Source organism: Thermobia domestica, chromosome 2, assembly GCF_964235325.1.
Source record: "Thermobia domestica chromosome 2, izTheDome1.hap1.1, whole genome shotgun sequence".
NCBI classification, from domain to species: Eukaryota; Metazoa; Arthropoda; class Insecta; order Zygentoma; family Lepismatidae; genus Thermobia; species Thermobia domestica.
The window spans coordinates 84,502,541-84,526,388 of NC_137455.1; the positions used below are offsets into that span (position 1 = coordinate 84,502,541).

Consider the following 23,848-nt stretch of genomic DNA (forward strand, 5'->3'; position numbering starts at 1 on the left):
GGAAGAAAGTAGAAACGCTTTCAAAGTCTTGACAGGAAGACCAAACGGAAAACGACCATTAGGAAGACCTAGGCGCAGATGGGAGTAGAATATTAAGATGGATCTCGCTGAGATAAGAATACAAATTAGAAACTGGATCCAATTGGCTAAGGATAGAAGTCAGTGTAGAGCTTTTGTGAACGCGGCATTGAACCTCCGGGTTCCATAGGCCATAGAGTTAGTTAGTTAGTAGAGTTGTTAAAAAATGAATTTAAATCAAAGAGGTATGATATAAAACTAATGAGAACTGTATATAGAAATACTAGAAAAATACACATGAAACAAAACCTGCACATTGAAATACAATTAAAATTAAAACCTAATGAGATACCTAAGCATGGTGTAATTTCACTAGTGCAGCAATGCCCGGTTCAATCTTCATGACGAACATTATCAAGCCATTTTCTACTGATAAGCGATTTCTTATCTTTGTTTTAATGTTTACCATAAAAAAAAACACTTTCGCACAAGTACGATATAGCAAATGGAATTATTACTTTTAAAGCAGCAATCACCAGACCAGGATATTCTTCTCTCCTCATCAGGCAGAACTTGTCCAAGTCTTCGTTACAGAAAACCAGTTGCAAAGACTTGTCGCATGATCATTCTATTATTTGGTCAAGAAGTTGTGGGCTTAGATCGGATACGTTAATGGCCTCTTCAATGAAGGAGTTTAACATCCATCTTGAACCAGCACCTTCGTCGTTGGGAATATAGATATTACAGTTACTGTATCCACTGTCAGTGCCGGACGCCTAAAAAAGGGGCCACATATTTCGGAGGAGGTGTGTTACTCATGTTAGGAAAGTGCATGTGCACATGTGTAAAATAGAAGGAAAACGTAATAAAATGTGCTCAAAATTAAGGAAAGGTAGGGTTTATTTTGAAAATGTTATTGAGCTTCGTGCCAACCATGGTGGCGCTTCGTAGCTAGTCTGTCGACGTCACTCATATATACGGTGACATCGTACTATACTCTCGCCCCGGGCAATGATTTTCCATGGCACTGTTCACTATAAACAAAAAAATGGATTCTACTATTATAGAAATAGGTATGTTAAAAATCCCACACAAGCTTATTATAAAACAAATTATAAAAGGGTCGCTGGCAAGAGCGTGTGATAAAAGGGGATCGTGATAGGAATTAGATTGAGAACCACTGGCGTAGAGTAATTTTAACCACATTTCTTATAGTTTCAAAAAGAGTGCTGTCGGGTTACCTATGGTGAATGGGAGGGGGATACATATAAAAGATTGCTAGAAAATGATCGATATTAGATTCATAGTTTTCGGGGTCGCTTAGATAAATAGTGAGACTTTCAATTTCGCTTAACTCCGATTAAGCTCTCATTAGTAGGGATGGGCACGAACGACTTTTCTTTGAAACTCGACTCGACTCGAAACAGACATCTTTGAGGTCTACTCTTGGACTCGGCGCGAAAAATATCTTCCAACTCGACTCGGATTAGAGTCAAGTCGAACCAAAACGACCCAAATCCTGTGTGTAGTCCTACCTAGACAATACATAGACAATAATTATTCTATCATCAATTATACTACTGTTACTACAAATAATAATAATAATAATAATAATAATAATAATAATAATAATAATAATAATAATAATAATAATAACTATTATTATTATTATTATTATTATTATTATTATTATTATTATTATTATTATTATTATTATTATTATTATTATTATTATTATTATTATTATGACAACACCGTGTACAAACATGAACGATAGATGGTTAATAAAGGAATACTAAAAGCTAGTTGACTGCCGACGTCGGTAGTCATGAAGTCTACAAGGCAAGGACATCATTCATTACCCTAAGCTGTAAGCGTCGGTGGACTACAGATGGTCAACTATTAACCTCTCGCCAGAAATTGGTGGCCCCGCAGCGACGATCCGTGATGGCCCAAGTTCAATTTTGAAAACTTTACTACCAGCGGCAGAGACGCGATGAAACGCCAACGAACCACAAAAATTACTCTCCCAAAATATGTTAAAATGCCTGTATGTGTGATTTGTTTATATTTAGGTGAATCAAAAAAACACAAAACAAATACGCCGGGGTGGACGCGAACTATCAATATTACGATTACTAGGCACGTGTTCTTCTGACTTCCCCACGGAAACGATCATAAAAAGCTTGGTTGTTGAAGGATAAATCATTGACGTCTTAATTTAGCCAATCAGACAAACCCCTACATCTCGAGTTCTAGGAGGTGATACCGTGAACCGTTTCAGATTTATTGCTTTCTGGTGGAGTACTATCCATGCGCAAAATTTGAGCATAATAGCCGACATGCATCTTCGGTGCCTCTTATCTTTAGTACAATTTTAACCAGAGATGGTGTGGGTCAATGAAAATTTGATCCACGACCCACCACGACCCACTATCACCCACCACCCAAATGACCCATTGGCCCACTCTGACCCATCAACCATCGTGATCCACTCTGACCCACCACCAACTATGAACCACTCTGAACCATTGCGACCAACTCCGACCCACCAAAACCCATCGACATCAACTCTGACCGATGACCCACGTCCTCCTCTCCATTGACTAAAGAGATTACACTTGTAATAAAACAAGACTGTGAAATTATCACTTATCGGAGTTTGAATTTCTACCGTCATTGGCTCAAGCACCTCTTTGTTACAATACTGGTGGGTCTGACCTTTACGATATATAATGGCAAAGTGTTTCTCATTTTCTGAATTAAAATGAATTTAAATTTATCATATGTAATTATTTCTTTGTTGCCTTACAGACACATTCAGTAGAAAATAGGGTGAAATTTAAAAGTTTCGAATCAAGGAAAAGTAGACCAACGTAAAAAAAAAAAAAAAAAAAAAAAAATGAAAATGCCCATGTAATTACGTTTAGAATACAAATTTTATGGCCATTTTCTCTAACTTTATGGCTTGATTGCCTTATGCTCGGAACGCTCCATATATTAAACACCAGCTTCAGCAATTATAAATAGAAAGCAGTGGGTATAAAATTCAAAAAGAACTTTAGTTTGCATTACTCAATTTTTTTTCTCAACTAATATCAATTGTTTTCGATTATTTTTACTAATCAACCCACTATTAATTTCCACTATATAGAAAAGGCACCCCCCGTCCCCCCGCTCATAAAAGACAATTTTAAAAAATGCCAGGGCATATTCTCTTTATTTTTAATAAAGAGTTGTATGCTGAATTTCAGCTCTCAGTTGAACGGCTTGTGAGATACTAAATTTTTCGCAAAAATTCGGACTTCTACTCCCCCTAAGGATATGTATTATAATGAAAGTGACACGCGTATGATAACTTCCCAGTTGGGATTGGAGCCTGATTATATACCAAACGTCAATTCATTTGACTTTGCAATTTGACCGTGATGATTACGCAGACATAGTTACTTTCAATTTTTTATGATACATATCCTTATTTCATATGTTACAGATGATTCAAAAATATTTTTTCAAGCAGTTAGCTCCTCTAGAATCTCACAGGCTGCATCCCAAAATCCAACTCCTACTATCCTATGACAATCCAAAAGTGACTGAACTTTTTTTATTAGGAACAAATGACAAAAGAAAAATGGAGATCTTGAAAGTAAAATGTAGAAAAGCTCGGTGCCGCCAATAACTACATATTTCTCCGCCCCTTCATTCCGAACTTAAAAATAAAACTTAATTCGAATATGGTTAATTACTGAATTTATTACAGTTAAATTCCACTCACTACATGCTATAGCTACAACTATGTAACAAAAAATAACAACTGTGAAACATGTTCTGAATTACTATTACATTTCTTACGCAATTATTAAACATATTAGAATAGTAAAAGAGGATTGTTCGTGAAATAGTATATTTGCCCATGATTTTTAACTTTTTCATACGGAAAAAATTAAAATATTATTCAAGTTTTAAAATTTGCACTCTGCAAATATGTTGCCCTCTAGGCAATGGGACTAATGTGGACTAATGGGAAATGCTACACTGTTAGCGGCGCTGAAAACTTACGATTCGATTCTAATATCGGTTGATTTCGATATCTTTATGTCGCTACGTAACCACCCTGGGTGCTAATGGGAGCTTAATTGGACTTGAATTGAAAGTAGAGCTATTCACCTAAGCGACCACGAAACTATGGATTCGATACTAATATCGACCCGTTTCTAGCATTTTTGATATGTATCCCGACAGTACTCTTTTTCCAGACTGTAAGAAATATAGTTAAAATTGCTCTAGATATATTAGAATTATGTTGAAACACACACATAAATCCACTTTTATATTCTGTATAAATAGAGAGTGAGCGAGCGAGCGAGCGAGAGAGGGCGACTCAAGGCATCACCACTTCCACATTGCAAAAGCATATATCAGGAATTGAATTGAAAATCTATGTAAAAACTTTCTGCTGTGGCATGCTTCATAAGCACAATTTCAGTCTGCTCACGTGACCATTGGGGTTCATGAATTTTTTTGCGAGCGTTCCGACTTTGGATTCTCTGTTTATACCCTCTGTTTATGCATCGAATAACTTTTCAAGAACATAAATGACATTCTGTATTATGAATGTTGAGAATTACTCTCTATATGACAAATAGCTGCAAATAAATACACTACATGATTTATTTATTGCTATTGAACGAGTTTCTTAACTTGTATTTACATCCTCATATATAATACCGACCTACTGTGAAAATTATCTCAGATGTTATATTTTAAACATAATAATTACTATGTTCTGCAATTATTATGTTATATATAAACAACTTATGTATTTTAATGTAATTATTTTATATAATTTTTCATGCATTGCGGAAAATGTAATTTTAAAAAAAGTATTGGCCCAGACGAGAATCGAACTCTCAACCATATGATTTGAAATCCGACAGCTTACCAATGAGCTAACACAAGGACTTCTAGAACTAAGCTTCTAGCAACGTATAACGGATCTCAAGATGATTATGACATTCATATCCATTACAAACGCAGTTTCTGTTCTACTTTGACTTTTATTTTAGTACTCAGGCGATAATTATGTTCTATTTCTTAATTTTGAGCATTCTTTTACATATGGAAAGATTCTTTAACGTATTTAAATGTTCCATTACGTATAGAGAGCTAAATGACAAACAAGCATGTGCTCACATTAATAAAAACGTTTCGAAATATTGTATCATTTAGTATTTCAATCAATGTTGCTTTTTTAAACACTTGGCAACAAGTCTTATTATATTTAAAAGAAGAAAAACACATCTGCAAACTTTTTCCCTTTTGCAAAGGCTGGCTTGGAGGTTCGAACCTGGCTTACTTTTTCCCGAAGATACCCGAAGCTGGACTTTGAAAATTTTTGCCTCAAAACACCAATAAAGAATGCGCTCAACCTTTTTGAGACAAGGTGTACATTGGTTATTCATGATAGAAAATGATTCCATGTGAACTAAAATAACGTTTTGTAAACATGAAAAATACTTACAAAGCATTTACTTAAGTAGAGAATTATCTATTACTGTCAGTATGATGTTTTAACTTAAAATAAGTGTCATATAAATATTATCATTAGCGTCACCTTTTCGTTGGTTTTAAGGGAGCAGTAGATGGGATTGGAGTACGTACAAAAAGGCCAGTATGGAACTTTGTGAGACAAAGGAAAGTAATTGTAGAATGTGCTCCTGGTTTCGTGCAGCTTTAAGCTCTTCGTTTCATAATATATTTGTTTTACTACTATCGTCAGCAGAAATTGAAGAAAACAAAGACATTCCGAATAAAAGACGGGAAATGCTCTGTCAATTGAATGTCTCCAATCTAAAACTTTTTTTTCTGCGACTTGATTTCGAAAATTTGGTCTTTCATCGAAAGTTTAAATCAGAGCTTCGTCCATGTAAAATCTAAATTTCTAACAGACGTTTATTTAGATTCTGAAAACGATTATTCCGAAAACTATGAAGCTATCCTGAGCAATAACTTTGGTTTGGATGGTAACAAGGCTTGTGTTAGGCCAGCTATTGAAGATATAACAAAAAGAACATTTCTGCTGGTGGAATTTTTCTCTAGTGGACAGAAAAAGAGAACATATAAACTTGCAACTATCGCATAAAGCTCAGTGGAAGAGGACGAAGAAATCAAGGTAATTTGTATGAAGACCGTCAGCGATTGCGATAAAATTTTCAGGAATGTAGAAGATGTGTCTTACGTGTATTTCGATCAAATAATCTCTGTGATACTAGCAGTGCCGTGCCGGGAAGGGGGAGGGGAGCAGAACGATGGCCCCGGGCGACAAAGTAAGGGGCGCAAAATTCGGGAGGAAAAACAATATATATATATATATATATATATATATATATATATATATATATATATATATATATATATATATAAAATGGAAGGAAAAAATAATTAAGAAGTGATCAACATCAAGGAAAAGCAGGGTTAATTTTTAAAAATTTTCTCACTCTTCACGCCAACCATGGTGGCGCTTTGCAGCTGGTCTGTTGACCTCATATTTACAGGGTTGCTGGCTTATACTCTCGCCCCGGGAGCTGAATTTCCACGGCACGGCACTGGATACCATCACCTATTTTATATATCGTTAGACACAGTGTATTGTACGAATTTCCCTACAAGATGGGTGTAAATGGGCAAGCAAAAACATTTCCTGAAGAGTAGGTGGTGAGAAATAAGTGTACTACATATTATCTTTGCGTGATAAAAGCAAGCCTCAAGTAAAGTAAATAAAATTATTTGTGTACAATGCCACAACAGAACCGCAGAAATTGAATTTTCGATTTTATTCCATTTTTGAAATCATTCTTATTGAGATTTCGTGTGTTGATTCACACGGTGTTCTGGCCGTGACACAGTAAAGTTTAGTTTTTATTCTGCCGTGTCGTGACAAAACGCTGTAACTTTGGCGAAGAAGTTTTGCGAAAATGAGCCTTAAAGTTTTCATCCGAAAATGTGATCTGTTTCGTGTAGAACCAGTGTAACTAGGCAATAATGGTCAATCAATCAATTTTCACCAAATATAATCACACAACATGCATTTACGTAACATTACATGTAACCACGTGTTTCCAAAGTCAAGATACACTATTTCTACACGATACAGATCACATTTTCGGATGAAAACTTTAAGGCTCATTTTTGCAAAACTTCTTCGCCAAAGTTACAGCGTTTTGTCACGACACGGCAGTATTATTATTATTATTAATGCAAATATTTGACAAATTTTTCTTATCTGAAGTTTGTTTGAAAATTTCATTATTTATACATTTCCGTTTAAATAAAAACATTTTGAGTTAAGAATTCACAGTTTTGTAATATTCATTTGGTATGTCGAAAGTCACCTCTCTTTTTTGTCCCCGCCCGTGACAGACGTTTAGGATTTAATATTTTCTACTCTAAACAGAAAAAAAAAATACTGAAAACATCAGCTACATATACCCCTAAGTCTGTACTGCTCATATATCATACATTAGCAGATTTTATCTTGTACTTTTAGAAATATACAAATTTAAAGCATCAAAAATGTAGTGTAAATGTCCTCCCCGTGACGATGGAATGACCCAATACAAATTGAACTGATATAATAGCACCTGTACAAATTCACTTTAGTGGAGCAGTACAAGTGTTATTAAAATCTAAAGCACAAAAACAAAATTAAAATCTGAAGTACAAAAAATCTGAAGCAACACGCTCTCAGTATTTCTTTTAAGTAACAGCATATATACCGAGCGAGTCAAAATTCCCTCGCCACAGGCCAACTCGGTAACTATTTAAGATATGAAAAAATGATAAGTGAGCATCTTGATTGCCAAGTGTGGGTTGTCCATCTAAAATGGTGGAATTTTTGTAATCGGACCAACCGTTTAAGCTCAACACTGGTATAGCACCTAATAATAAAGAAAAATGCAACGTTGCCACGTCAGTGGGCCAAGGAGAAAAGAAAGGGGAGCAAATAAAAGAACAAAGGAGCAGACCTATTTGCAGGGTCCACGACAGTGGCGTCAGCACGACAAGGGGAAGAGGGTAGGAGTGAGGAGGTATGCGAGGAAGACAAACAAATGAAAATAAGTCGTGTCGTTTTCTGACAGTGTGTACTGTACATCATGGTGGAAAGACTACAAGGTGGTTGCATGCGCATGTCGCCTGGAGCGCTGTCGTGGCTGTGACGTCATCTGGTTTGCAAGAGACAACGGGAAAAGGCGCGGCTTTAAGTGACAAGTGGAAATTCTTTGTTACTTTGTTCTTTTAAATGATATCGAGAATGCCTAACTGTGCAGTGTACGGCTGTAGTAATTATTACAGAAAAACTAAGGGAACTAATATAAAATACTTTAGATTTCCTCAAAAAGAGGGGGAATGTCTCCAGAAATGAATTTTAGCTTGCAGGCGACAGAACAAAATAAACCTAAAATATGGTAAGTTTTACATAAAAGTAATAAATAAATGCAATGTTAAATGAAATTATAAAAAAACGATTTCATTATGTAGTTTTTTAGTATTAATAGTATGTAATAATACTATATAAGGCTACAGTAGCTTGTGTTGATTCTGCATACAAAAATCCAATAGTACGATTTAAAAAGACGAACTTTGAGGCAAGACCCGGATTCGAAATCATGAGGGAGGGGAACCGACAGAGGTGAGCATTTCTATCATCATTTCCTTCTACATAAGATATTGAGATAAAATTTTCCCCACAGAGGCAGGCATGTAACTCGAGAAGGGAGGCACGATGATCTAGGAGACTTACCTCCCTCGAGTTACGCAAATGGAGAGCATTAAATGCGTTAAAGTAGTTCAGGTCCCATTTCATTCTGGAGGTCTGCATTCCCTGTAGTCTCGGTGCTAAAACGGGACGTTGCACTTCAAATTAACTAACGAATGGAAGGTTCGTAATAACGATTAACGGTTACAAAGATATATAACAATGTATTAGATCAAGAGAATAAAGTATCTACCTACCATGTCAGGGCGACATTGTCGGGACATTTTTACACTCAGATTTTGAAATTTTTGTTCATTTTAATCATAACTTTGGATAATTTACTTTGGATACATATTTAGGGGTTCTCTCCAGAATTACAAAATTAAGAATGACTGCAGTAAATTTAAAAATATGGTAGATTCTCAACCAATCAAGGAAGCACAGTGGCTCAGTGGCAGAAGGCTCACCTCTGGTGCAAGGGATACTGGTCCGCTTCTCGGTCAAGTGAGTTTGTGGTGGACAACATCGTGTCCGTGAGTTTCTCGGGGTACTCCCGCATTCTCATTTCACCAAATTCCAGATAATCATTCACTTGCATTTATCTTTTGTCTTCTTTAGTCCACGGGACAGAAAACAGAAAACTTATCAAGAAAATTATGTAATTTTATGGTTTATATGTTTTCTAGTCTAGCTGTAACACCTCTGCATCGTCTTCACCTACGCCTAGTACTTTGTTTCTTGCTTGAAATAGTCAAGTTGCAATTTCTTTGTTTGAGGTGCTTTGTATAGCCTATACATATTTATTTATATATATTTTTAGAACACAATAGTATATGTAACGTTTTATTTCGTACAAATGTTTAATAAGACAGTTTGTTATGGCGTAAATTTTGACACTAATATTCAGAGAACTGTCAGTTTCAACAAACCTTTTGTTTAAATACAAATTCTATAAATAAGCGATCAGCGACTTCAAATAAGATGATTTTTTATAAATCAAAAATATAAATCTAAACGATGTTTAAAATATTAAATACGTGAGGGGGCGCGGTGGCTCAGTGGTAGAGCGTTCACCTCCGTTACTTGGGGTCCCTGGTTCGATCTCAGCTCGCGCCGTGTGGACTTTGTGGTGGACAAACACCGTATTCGTGGGTTTCCTCCCACTTTCTTCATTCCATCATTTCACTCATCTCTCATCACCGTCTCGTTTAGCCTAACCGGCGTGGGACGTAAAACTTACAGATTTCATTTCATTTCATTAAATACGTGCGTCCAGGAGCGTCATTTCAGATTTTGCTTGGGGGGGGCAAAACCCCTCGATATAAGTAAAATTTCGCGTTTTTCACTCATTTATTACTACTCTATTGATAAAATATATATAAATCTCAAACTCAGGGGGCAAATGCCCCTCCCTGCCCCCCTAAATGACGCCCCTGCGTGCGTCCCTGCTCAATAAAGTTTTTAACCTCCCCTGAGATTCTGACGAAACTTACGTGGGAGCAACCTCTTAAAAAACCGTCCAGGCATAACGAACATATACGTACGTGCATTTCTGTTTATGCAAACCATGAATTCTCCCTTGAGATATTCTCAAAATTTATATGGGGTCATCAGTAAAGAATTCTTTTTCAAACAAAATAATAATAATAGTAAATCAAAACCGATCAATGTGTTACGAAAATATACTTGAGCATACATAAATATATAATAATGAAATGCATTAACAACACACTGCGTTATAGATTATTCAGGCCTATACATACTCGAGTGTATTACTTCAGATGTTTAAAAAGGAAAAGAAACACAGAAAGAAAAGAAAAGAAAGAAAAAAAGCAGAATATGTAGCTAGTAGTATTGGTTCAAGCTTCAAAGTTGTTTAATAAATTTATGAACTGATATTGCTGTTTCTTTTGCTATTTTAAATATCTTCCTTTGAATTCACTTAGCTTAAGCACTGATTGATTACATTACGTTTATATAATTATTGTTTGTACTAAAATTTTTACTTCGTTGAAGATCACTATAAATAGAAGAGAAGTTTGCGTGTAAGATACCAGCGAGCAAGCGCTTGTTAAAAGTTCATCTGACTCTCGCTGGCCACGTCTGCGACCAAAATGACGTCATGCGCCAGAGCGACAAGAATGTAGCACTGCATTGCATCTACCTTGTAGTCTTTCCACCATGCTGTACATGTTAGTGAGAAGAAATATACATACCTCACGCACGAACGGCAATTGCTTCCGCGCACGGCACGGCACGGTAACGCATAAACAAATGGCTAGACCCGAATCACAATTTACATAATCATACTACTACTACTACTAATGATAATAATAATAATAATAATAAACATATAGAAAAGAAATATACACATGCAAACACCAGTGATAAACAATTACATGGACACAAGGAATGACACGATCCAGTCATCCCAACTGCGGTTCTCCATGATATTCCGCAGTCCCACCAGGCGAATGTCGGGATGCTACCGTATCTACACTGCCCAGGGGTGCTGCCTTCCCCACTCCTCATCTTACCTAACAGAGTCATTGTGACCTCGGCGTTTGCGGCCCAAACCATTTCCTTCCACACATACCTAAATCAAGGGTAGGACCCGGTCATAGAAACAGGCGACTTCAGTTGGGATATTGGCTTCCGCACGCTTACCTCTCACACTACACCTGTTAGAAAACGACAAGACTTATTTTCATTTGTTTGTCTTTCTCTATACCTCCATTCCTCCCCTTCTTCCCTGTGGTGCTGACGCCACTGTCGTGGACCCTGCAAATAGGGCTGCTCCTTTGTTCTTTAATTAGCTCCCCTTTCTATTTTTCTTGTGCCAGGGTATTTCACACTCCAGATTATTTCATTCCATCTTGTCCTCCACTGACGTGACTGTTGCATTTTTCTTCATTATTGTGTGCTATACTAGTGTCGAGCTTAAACGGTTGGTCCGATTACGAAAATTCCACCATTTCAGATTGACAACCCACACTTGGCAATCAAAATGCTCTCTTATCATTTTTTCATATCTTCAGTAGTTACCGAGTTGGTTTATGGCAAGACTTTTGATTTTCTCGGTATATATATATATATATATTTCAAGTGACTTCTGCAAATAAATTTTACTGGTAGGCTATATGAAAATAATTGTTAAGCCCTCCGAACCTAACCTTTCTTGAAGTGAATGTAACTCAATGAGATGATTAATGCTGATATACAGTCTACGTTAATTATATACTTTACAAACCATATTGGTAATTATTTTACAATTACTTTTAGTATACGGTAATAATTAATTGATATTATTACGTATGTACTTTCAACAAATAGTAGAGCAAAACCTCAAAACAAAATAACTATAAATTCTAGGAAACAAACGTTAATGTAACACTTTATTTTCAAATTCACATCCTTTTTCTTCAGATATTCTAGCTTTATTATTTCTGACAGCAATTGGTGTACATAGTAATGTTCAAAGACTGTGACTAGAAACAATTCGGACTTGATGCTTCTACGTTTCGACGTTCTTATTCATTGCCTACCAGTTTTACAGAACTGTATCTTGAGACAAAAAATTATTCCAGTAACAAGGAATATTACTGCAAACACAAGAAAATAGCTCCCGTAAAAAATAAATTGATCGCGAACGTTAAGTGCAAATCCATTATCACTAACAACAATTATCGAAACCAAAGTTTCAAGCAACAATGCAAAAAATGTATTGATTCCAAACACCAAACCGTAACTATCCTCGTTAATATGTTTAGCAACTTCAGAATTGGCTATTGTAATTATTATATTATATGTTATACCAAACACAATGTAAGATACATATGCAAGCCAAATATTAGTTGTTCTGGCAGATAGAAAGAGCAACACTCCTTGAATTCCAGCAACACAACCTATAACTATTTCACCTATTAACTGCCAATCCAAACGTATCCATCCACAAGCAAATGTTGTTGCTGTACCGAGAAAAGTATAAATTGCTATGACAGCTCCATTGTATAAAGAATCTGTCCCTTCAATAGTCTCCCATAACATCTGACTGTACATAATAATCTGATAATTGCCACAAGTTGAGACTGCCCACCATAATGACCACTTAACGACATAAATGTTAGAATAGGCATAAAAAAGATGCTCCCAAAGTAATCTAAAAGCTCGGTGCAGTTTTGCATTGAATGTGTGATATTGTAATGAACCTTCTGTTTGTCTCTCTTCATCTTCATTAGATTGGTGAAAATAAATACTATGTTTCACTGGAGGAAGAAATAAACTACATACTGTAGCAAGCGAAACACATGCTAATGATATAAAGTTGAGATTGTAATAGTTCATCAACTTCTGTGATACTAATATCTGACCAATTATACTTGACAAAGCTTGTCCTGCGAGATATGCAGCACGAATGTAACTTGTTACTTTTAGATAATATTCTTTATCTACTTTCGCGTATATATACGTGAAATAAGCCACTTCTGCCGCAGTGAAAAGTCCATAAAACACTTCAGTAACTATCATGAGAGGTAGTCCACGGCTCCAAATCAGGAGAGACCAAGTAGCAACAGCTGATAATCCTTCAATAATTATTATAGGCTTATAGCGCAGGATGTCGGTTACACAAAACACTATTACAAGCAAACCCAGGCTTGAGTAGACCCACACTGGAAATATTTGTTGATTTACTTCGTCTTCAGTAAACTGCTTCCATGAGCTTAGTAAATAAAGCGTAACATAAGGCTCGGATGGTCGAAACTCCTTGAGGAATCCAAACACACAAAGTAACAGACAAATCTTTAACCAGCTTTTCATCTTGAGACGTGAAATTAAAATTTAATATAAAACACTTTGTCACTATCTACATTGAAGCTTTATAATCAATGATTGATTGATATTATCATATCAAATAATGTTGAAAAATTACTAACAATGTGACACAAATAAGACTAAATTATCGCCAAATTAAAGATTTCTGCTTCTACACAAATCTAATAGAATTCTGGTTTACACTGGAGGATCATGCAATATTATCCACACAGCTCCTTTAGGTCGACATAACATTCAGTTTGGAAAGCGGTCCACACACACCCGATTGAGCATCATGCAATAAGTTAAAATTCTACCGTACAAGTTTTAAACATGGTGCTTTTCTCGAGAAGACTATCGATGTATTTGTATATATATATATATATTTGAACTAATAGTTGAATCACAAGAAGACCTTGTTCCACAAAACTAAACTCGAAGATTTTTTTTTTTTTTTTTTTAAGTTTCACATGGACATTTTGCTTTTGGAATATATTATATTTATCAAGTTTGCCAGTTACTAAAAGGCAGAAAATAATCACCTGCAAGAAGCAATATCTCAAGAAACGAAGAGTTCGCGTATCCGTTACATGAATGAAGTGCAGTCAACTCACGATTTACCGGCAACAATGTCCGCGGTTAACGAAGGCAGTTTTAAATAAATGAGTTTCCGTTAACAATACATTACTCTTATATTTCGATAGGACTCAATGTTAAACAATGTTGGGTTAGGTTACTCTTACAACTAAACAATTTACTTTTAACGACGAATATTTGAACAATGTTTATATGTTCCGAATCACATACAAGGATTGGAAAATGAAATGAAATCTTTGAGTTTTACGTCCCACGGTTATGCCGGGTAGGCTAAAGGAGACGGTGATGATGAGTAATGAATGAAATGGTGGAATGAAGAAAGTGGGAGGAAACGGGAGAACCCCGAGAAAACCCACGCACACGGTGTTTGTCCACCACAAAGTTCACTTGGCCATACAAGGATTGGATTTTTAGTAATGGCAACAACGGTATATCTTGAGAAGTAGAGTACTTACAAGGGTCGAAGTTTCACAGGCCCTCGATGTAATCACCAGCATTGTGAATCACGCGTTCCCAGCTTTGTAGAAGCCCCTGGATGCCATTGGCAGTGCCTAATCTCTGGATAGTGCGAATGGAGCGATCGGTTGCCCGGAGATCATCAACTGTACGGAAGCGTGTCCCACGGTGGTTCCTTCATCTTCGGCAAGAGGTCGTAGTCGCAGGGACTTAAATCTGGAGAATATAGGGGGTGATACGGCACTTGCCAGCCTCAACGATGCAACAAATCAGTGACCGCACCTGCTGAATGTGCCCTTGAATTGTTCTGCAGAATGATGGGTGAGTTCGTCAGGAAGTGGCGTCGTCTTGCAAAAAAAAATTGCAGTAGTACTCTCTGCACTAACGGTGTGTCCTTGGGGGACGGTATGATTTATGATTACACTATCCCAGTCGTATGCAATGATGAGCATAGCTTTCACATTGGTTGGGGTATTCCGAACTGTTGTTTTTCTCGGTGACCCAGGTTGACGCCACTCGTTTGATTGCCGTTTCAGCTGTGGTTCATACGCTCTGGCCCAGGTCTCATCAATAGCAATGATCCACCGTAAGAAGGCCTCACCTTCACATTGATATCGCTCCAAGTCTGTTCGAGCGGCATCATATTTCAGCCACTTGTGTTGTACAGTCAGATCATGTGGAACCCATCTTGAGGCGATTTTACGCAATCCCAGACTCTTCTTCAGAATTTTCAGCACAGTCGAATGCGCTACTTCTGTATCGTTGGTCCATTGACAAATCGTAGCGTTCCGATCCGCTAACACTAACGCGTTCAAGTTCTGCATCAAGTAAGAGTCGGCATCTAACCTACCGCTGGTATGAATTATAATGGATTGCTTTGTTTCCGAGTATACAGATGATGATCAGAAAAATGGAAACACCTGAACGAAATTGCAACTTACCAGATTAATATAGTGTCGGGCCACCTTTCGCCTTCAGAACACCCTTTATGCGACGTGGATGGAGGCATAGAGGTCGTGAATGGTAGCAAGTGGAATTTTACACCATTCCTCGTGCAGGGAATCGGCCAGTTCTGTGAGAGAGGATGGAGGTGGAAACCGCCGCCGGAGTCGTGTTTCCAAGACGGACCACAGATGTTCAATTATGTTCAGATCTGGGGATTGGGCGGGCCAGGGGAGGTGTTGAACTTCATCCCGATGTTCCTCAAACCACGCTGCAACAACGCCAGCTGTGTGAATGGGTGCATTATCATCCGGGAAGATGGCGTCATTGTCCGGGAACAACATCCGGACCATAGGATGCAAGTGGTCTCCTAAAATTGCGACATAATCGTTGGCAGTGATTCGTCTGCTAAGTGTGACCACAGGACCCAATGAAAACCATGATATGGCGGCCCACAGCATCACCGAGCCGCCGCCATGTTTCACAGTTGGGCGGAGACACTGCAGATCATAAGCTTCTTTGGGCGTTCTCCACACATAAACACGGCCCGTGGTTGGGAATAGGGTGAAGGATGACTCATCCGACCATATCACACGTTTCCTGTCCTCAACGGTCCAAGTTGCATGGTCGCGCCACCATTTGCGGCGTGCGAAAGCTTATGGGCCCGTGCAACACGACCCCGTAAGTTCATGTCATGTAATTCGCGGCGGACTGTTATTGTCGAAACAGGGTGGGGGAGGTGCTGATTGAGTTCCTCCGTCACTTGCTCCGCAGTGGCACGACGGTTCTGCGTGACAATGCGCTTTAATACCCGGCGTGACCTGTCACTCATGATTTTCTTCCGCCCACTGTTCCGCTTCCCCGATGTGGTTTTCCCGTGAGTTGTGTAGGCCGTCATCACCTTCGACACTGTCCCACGTGACACACCTAACACTGTAGCCACTGCCGTCACACTCACTCCACATAACCGCGCACCAACAATTTGCCCTCTTTGAAAATCTGAGAGGTCTCCCATTTTACACTACCTCCGTCTGCTGCAGCCACTGGACACTGCTGTTCCACTGCGCCTGACGTAGTATGGAGACCGACCTAACACACCACCACCAGCGGTCCGGCGCTGCGGGCGCCATGACACCACTGCCAACCCATACATCTGACGTGTTGCCAACTACAGGTGTTTCCATTTTTTCTGATCACCATCTGTATGTATAGCACTGTTGCCATTGCTAAAAATTCAACCCTTGTATAATTAAATTACGTATTGGTTTTGTCAAAAAGAAATACCAAATATTTTGTTATCTATCGCAGCTGTCACTCCCACATTCTTCTTTTCTTTTTGTATTTTCCGTATAAAGTTTTGCTTTATGCTATGCTGATGGTTTGTGATCAAAGTAACTTTCCTATCGTCCCGCAATAATAATAATACTGCTACTTCGAGAACCTTGACCCAGGTACTGTTTATTTTTTCTGATTTTTTAAACTTCATTCTGATCTATTTGCGTCTTATTAGATGTTTTACATCCTCGTGACTTAACAAATGAAAATATTCCTACGATAATAAATATTACTGCAAAGACAAAAAAGCAACACCCGTAAAATATAAACTGATCACGGGTTTTAAGTGCAAGTCCAACATCACTCACCACCAATAATGTTAGAAAAGTTTGAAATAACAATGCAACAAAAGAATTAATTCCGAATATTAAACCATAACTGTCTTTGTGAATATGTTTAGCCACTTCTGATTTGGCAATTGTCACTGTTATATCGTACGTAATTCCAAATATAACAAAAGAAATATATGCTATCCAAATATCAGTTGCTCTTGCAGATAAAATGAGAACTATCCCTTGAACAGCCGCTGCAGCACCTATAACTAGTTCTCCTAAAGATTGCCAATTAACGTGTAACCATCCACATGCAAATGTCGTAAATGCACCAAGTAAAGTATACGCGGCTATAACAGCTCCATTATATAAATTACCATCTTTGGTATCTTCAATTGTCTCCCAAAGCATTTGGATGTAGGACAAAATCTGATAACAGCCACAAGTAGCAACCGCCCACCACAATGACCATTTTATAATGTAAATATTAGAATATGCATGAATACAGTGTTTCAAAAGGAGGGAGTACGCACTACGAAGTTTTGCACTAAATGTTGGTTGTAATAATGACACACTCTCTGTTCCTTTGTCATCATCACTAGACTGATGGAAGTAAATGCTATGTTTCACAGGAGGAAGAAAGAAACTACAAAGAGTAGCAAGCGACACACTGACTAACGTTAAGAAATTCAAGCTATAATAATTCATTAACTGTTGTGCAATCAATATTTGAGCTATTATTCCTGAGGATGATTGTCCAATTAGACATGCAGCTCGAGTGTAACTTGTCACTTTCTGATAGTTTTCTTTTTCCACTTTAGTATACATATACGTGTAGTAAGCCACATCACATGCACTCAATAGTCCATACAAAACTTCTGTAAGTTGCATCAAAGGAAGTCCTTGACTCCATATTAAGAGAACCCATATTATTACAGCTGACACACCTCCAACAACAATAATAGGTTTATAACGTAGGATATCAGTTATGAGAAATATTATTATAAGCAATCCAAACGTTGAATATATCCATACAGGATATATGTCTTGATTCACTTCATCTTTTGTAAATTGTTTCCATGGACTTAGTAGATACAGTGTTACATACGGTTCAGAAGGGCGAAAGGATTTCAAGAACCCAAAACTACAAAGCAACACAGAAATCTTAACCCAACTCTCCATCTCGATTTTTTTTCTTTCTTTCTTTTTGTACAATATACAAGGTAGACAAAAACCATTATCACACAGCGGACATCGAAAAATAAATTGATCTTCACTATCTTGACGTTCTGTTTATTCAAAACACTTAATCTTATCACAGAAAAAGGATATTGACCGAGAAAATTTGCTACAACAATGATCATTCAATTTATCGTCTGACGTTAAAAGATACGAAATGTTCCTTTTGATATTAAAAGTTTGTTTTTTCTTCTTATCTGTTGCGTAAGGAGGAATATAGTCAACATTTCCATCTTTGACAGTTATTAATTAGTATAAAACAAACAAGATATTTAACAATAGCTCTTCTATTAAATTTACGTAGGTCTAATGAGAATTATGTGTTTTTCTGCATGTTTTCTTTACTATAACTATTATTCTTAATCAAAGCAAATTAAGTACGTTTTTAACAACACATTTTAAAGAGAGAGAAACCGAAAGAAAATAGCAGCTTTTCAAATAATCCGATGTTTTCTGACCTGAATGAATAGGATTGATTACTACATAATAAAACTACCTTCACAAAATGGGAACCTTCAAAGTTTAAATCTGATGCCACTTACCCTATTTTACAGTAGCATAATATATGCCAACTAGTTAAAAGGTACCACTTCAACAAATGCGATGTCGCTACTAGCGATCATATATTGTATTTGTTTCTTCAGTGTACCAAATATATGTTGAAATTGCACCTTGGTATTGAACATGTCAGAAAACATTAATGAGATTCATACATTCCACAAAACGTTAACTTAATTAACTGGACTATCAACATTATGAACAATAGCTCGACATCGTAATTTTCAGTGTAGGAGAGCGGACATGGATGTTTCTTTCCCACACCTTCACAAGTTTTACAAATATCAGACTAGTTCGGACATGGCGATATTTGAGACGTCGTCTTCCGAGACCAAAGGCAAAAATCCATCCGATTGACATCAAGGCTCTTGTCTAAATGTCAGTAAGCGGAATATGTTTCTGCTTCATTTGATGGTAAAACCAGAGGGATATTCAAGCGTTATAGATCCATGTGGATGTGGACATTCGTGTTGTAGTATGAAAACGTGGAATATCTGTGCTGAAAATGGGTATAAAATGGTTTACCGGAAGTATGTGGCACTCATCTTTTCACTTGTGTCAACTTCGGATCACTCGCTTCCCAGTATTCCCAAATCTCGCAACCATCATAAGCCCCTTTGCGTAAATCCCTGCAGTAACGGACAAGGCCACTATATCCCTTTGGAACATCGGGAAATACTTGACCACTATAAGGATTGATAAATGCATGCTTCATCTAGCGTGATGACATACTGCAACTTAGGTGGCGCTCATACAATTTCCAGAAATTAGTATTTCGTTTAGAGATGTACCAAGATTGGTGGTGTCTACCACGTCTTCTGATAGCATTTTAGCCTCAGATGTTGAACCCTTCGTGTCATCTCTCTGTGTGGGGGGAGGGGGGGGGTTCTCGGCAAACCATCTCACGTACGTCACACAGTTCTTGACTGGTCACTTTCACTGGAGCAATCTTATGGGTATCTTTCGTGCTAAATATTTTCCCATGGTTCCTTTCAAACCACAAGCTAATAATAACCACGTGCTACAGCTTGCGCCTACACTGCAATGGAGCACACAACTAAACGGCGTGACAAACATTTTGGCATTTGAAGGCGGCGCTCTAAGTTCCCTTTAAATGTTGCTAGCAAATGAGAGGCCAGCAGTATTGCCACGTTTATTTAGCACACATCCACGTCTATTCCTTCTCACCTGATCACGCTGTAGTTTGTCTGCTTAGCCATAGCCACATGCCTTTACCACTTGGCAACGTCGCGTCAGAGCTTGCGTTTTATTCGTTTAGCTGAAATGCCAAGATGTTTGTCACAGGCTTTAGTTCGAAACAACCTGTATTCCAAGGTCAAAGAGAACATGCCAAACTAAGCAATTATAAATTAAGCAAACATTAAACTATGTATAAAAACTTTTATTCTGTTTGTTTTGCCAATGAATGAACATTTTACATACAAATATAATACTGCAATCTGATGTGTTGTTGTAATACAGGAATGCGAAAGAACCTAAAAGAAGGAAAGAAAATATATATAATAAATCTTGCCTACCTCACAAAATAAAATACATTTTTCATAACTAAACGAATACTATTTCTTAAGATTTATTAAATCGTACTAGGTGAAAAATGAAGTGTTCATAATTTTTTTTTTTTCCTATATTCAATACTGTTCATATATAGACACTGATGTTTGTGAAAACTCCAAGTAGAGATGACAGAAACGCGTCCAAACACACATCATTTGTACAACAGAATGTGACATACGAATAATTATAATTACAGTGGAATGACGCATCAGTGATTACAGTAGCGCTTTCAATTCGGTGCAGTGGATATTAGCTCTTTACGCAGTTGAGAGAGCTCTTTACGCAGCGTTCAAGTAGGAAAGCGCGGAAAAAGGAACAGGAAACGTATGAGCAAGTGTCACTATATCTAGTCTACATCAAAGGACAGATTATAAAAAATGCGTTTTAACGGGGTCCATAGTCGGTCTGCTCGTGCATAGAAAGTGGCTTTTCGCGCCGCGAAACCAGTGTGCGTACACGAAATGGTGCTATAACCATTATGTGTCTATGAAACTAGAATCTACACAGCAACTATTGGGCAGTGGGTCGTGTAATGTACCTACACCACAGCTAGGCATACATTTTGCTGCATATCAGCGAGAGTCGTTCTGAGGTCGCTTGACGCTGGAGAACTAATGGTGTGGAATTATCTTTGTCGACACTTCGATGGCGTCTGATATACTGCCGGCACATGTGTCTTTGCGTTGGCTTTCATTGACCAGAAAAGAAAAATGTATCAAGCTACAATAACGAGTGAACACCGTCGCTTGTGTATTGAGTGATTAACAGTTGTGTTTTCGACACATCCCACTTCAACCTCTACTACTACAAAATGATGCGCACACAAGGCACGTCGGTACGATAAAGTTAAGCGTAAAAGTAGAACCGTACACAGCGATGATCGGGCAGTGGGTTGCGCAACGTGTCCACATCACATGTTTGAAGATATTTTGTCCGCCGGATAGTACAGCGTCATCCAGTGTTGGCTCGACGTTACGAGTGTGGATTTGTCTCCATCGACGAAGTCTGCTAGCATATATGTATGTCTTAGCATCAGCTTCCACTGAGCCCGAACCGAAAATGACTTAAACTACAACAGAGTGTGTACACCATTGCTGGCGTTCTGGGGCAGATGGTCTTGCTGTCATATAAGTTTGCTTGAACCTGTGCTACAAGTAGAGATGCAAAAAAGCCGGCTTTTTTGAATCGATGGTTTTTTTCACATAAAAAGCCGGCTTTTTTGGGAAAAAAACGAGAATTTTGGAAATTTTGGCTTTTTTCAACTTCATGATTTTTCTATCTAAATAGCTTTCTTATAGTATATTCTATAGTTAGATAAGAATTCCATGACCTGAATGTGATATTTCACTCTGAAATTCACCATCAAGATGGATGGAGCACATGTTTTACGAATTAAAGCTAACATGAAGAATGTAGTATTTGAGGGTAATTTTAGAGGCTATTTAACTTTATTTTAACTTTTGAGTTATTGACATCTTTTTTCTTCTCTAGTTTGTCATCCGTGTTTCATTCCTAAGAGCTTTTAGTACTCTAGCTTCTAGCGCAAAAGTTAAACTTGCCCGTTTTTCTATTTATCCGTCAAAGCATACGTTTTTCAATATATCCGTCAAACCGTACTTCCACATTTCTGTTATACTGTAGCTGTGAAGTGATTTAGCAATAATTTTCCGGACACAACCTTGAATACCACTTTATACAAATAATCAGTAGCGGATTTAGAAAAGTTCTTTAGGAGGGGTTTTTCTGATTGTTTCGTTTCCTAACAAGTCCTAATTTTATTTGGGAGGTGCTTGAAGTTTATGAGTACAGGCATAACTAATATTTCGTTTCGTTTATATGTTTAGCAATAATCTTCCGGATACAACTTTAAAAATCATTTTATACTGAGAATCAGTGGCGGATTTAGAAAAGTATTTTGGGAAGGGTTTTTCTTACTAATGTTTAGTTTTTTTAAACATCTGTAATTTTTATTTGACGGGAGCTTAAAGTTTATGAGTAAAGGCATAAATAATAGATATTTCGTTTGTTGCAGACATTCCGTAACTTTAAGGAACGGGCTTCAGTCCGAAAGACAGCCCCCCTAACCTTCGCAAAAAAATCGTCACTGCTGGTAATTAGTAATAATAACGATTTAAAAACAATAAGAAAGGAAGTCGCCCAACTCACAGTACACGCACTATTTCTACATTCACAGATGGAATGAAGAAAAACTTTGTCAGAATGGTCGAATGCTGGTTGAATCCCGGACTTCCCGATACAAGCGCAAAAAGCTAATCACTCAGTCATGTTTGTTGTGCAGTTGTATTTAGCTTAACTTAAATATATTCAGTAGTCCTTTTTTTTGGAGGGGGGGGGGAGTTCCGTAATGATATGTTGAATCCCTCTTGTTAAAAATTCAGAAAACTTGAGGATTGGGTAAACTGTGATGGTGGTTCTATAAAACTTAACTGTAGAATTTCAAGAATATACAGAACCAAAAGCTCTAGATGTGCAGCCTTTAAGTGTATCATATAAATCTAAGTATTTCTCTTATGATTTATTTTAATTTTATTTTGTTTCAAAAAGAGGGTATGGAATATTTTGAAGTAAAAATACTACATACTATTTTGCTAGTTATTTGTGTATTCTTTTAAAAGAAGTGTTTACTTTTAGGGTTGGCTGGTTTACACCAATTTTTTTTTTTTTTTTTTTTTTTTTTAATAACTGGTTTAAACCACAAAACTAAAAAGAATGAAAAATGCGAATCGTGTGAACTTCATGGTGACGTTTCCAGATATCAAACCACCTCCAATAGTTTTATTTCCCTTTCACCTTTTAATCAAGCTGTCCCATGTTCAATTCTCGGTCGAACCACAAACCTTCTTTCATGCGTAACCCAAGTAGTGGTTCGGATGTCAGTTTAAGCGAAAGTCTTCTCCTTGATAACCTCGGTATTTCGTAAGGATGTTAAGCCTAAATATACGAAACAAACCAAATTGTATATTTCTGCATGCCTAAATCCGTGTTGTTTTATAAAGAAGCCAAGATTGCTTAAATATATTGATAGAAATTGGCAAAATTTATCGATTGCCTACGTAGCTTCCAACATTAGCTTGGATTGGACTTTCAATGATATCTACGTACCGGTACTAAATTTGTAATTTAATACCTCAGTTTTAGCGTACTGATTATGGTACGTTGACCTTTAAATTTTACATGCAAAGCAATAAGAGGATTTTCCCGTTATTGTCTTACATTGAAGTAATGACGGGATTTTCCCAATGGCTAGGGCGGGAGATTCTCAATTTAA

The 23,848-nt window shown here is 37.3% G+C and overlaps 1 protein-coding gene and 2 pseudogenes across 1 annotated transcript in view; all 3 read right to left on the reverse strand.

Moving 5' to 3' along the window:
* Nucleotides 1–12,239: 12,239 nt before the first annotated feature.
* Nucleotides 12,240–13,591, reverse strand: LOC145679700 (thiamine transporter 1 pseudogene; annotated as a pseudogene).
* Nucleotides 13,592–17,026: 3,435 nt separating this feature from the next.
* Nucleotides 17,027–18,369, reverse strand: LOC145679701 (thiamine transporter 2 pseudogene; annotated as a pseudogene).
* Nucleotides 18,370–20,371: 2,002 nt separating this feature from the next.
* The window catches only part of Tgt (tRNA-guanine transglycosylase), a 48,191-nt gene continuing 44,714 nt past the window's right edge, over nucleotides 20,372–23,848 (reverse strand). Inside the window, exon 9 of the mRNA XM_081743422.1 lies at nucleotides 20,372–20,480. The gene's annotated coding sequence lies outside the window, so the exon portion shown is untranslated. The remainder of the gene's footprint in view (nucleotides 20,481–23,848) is intronic.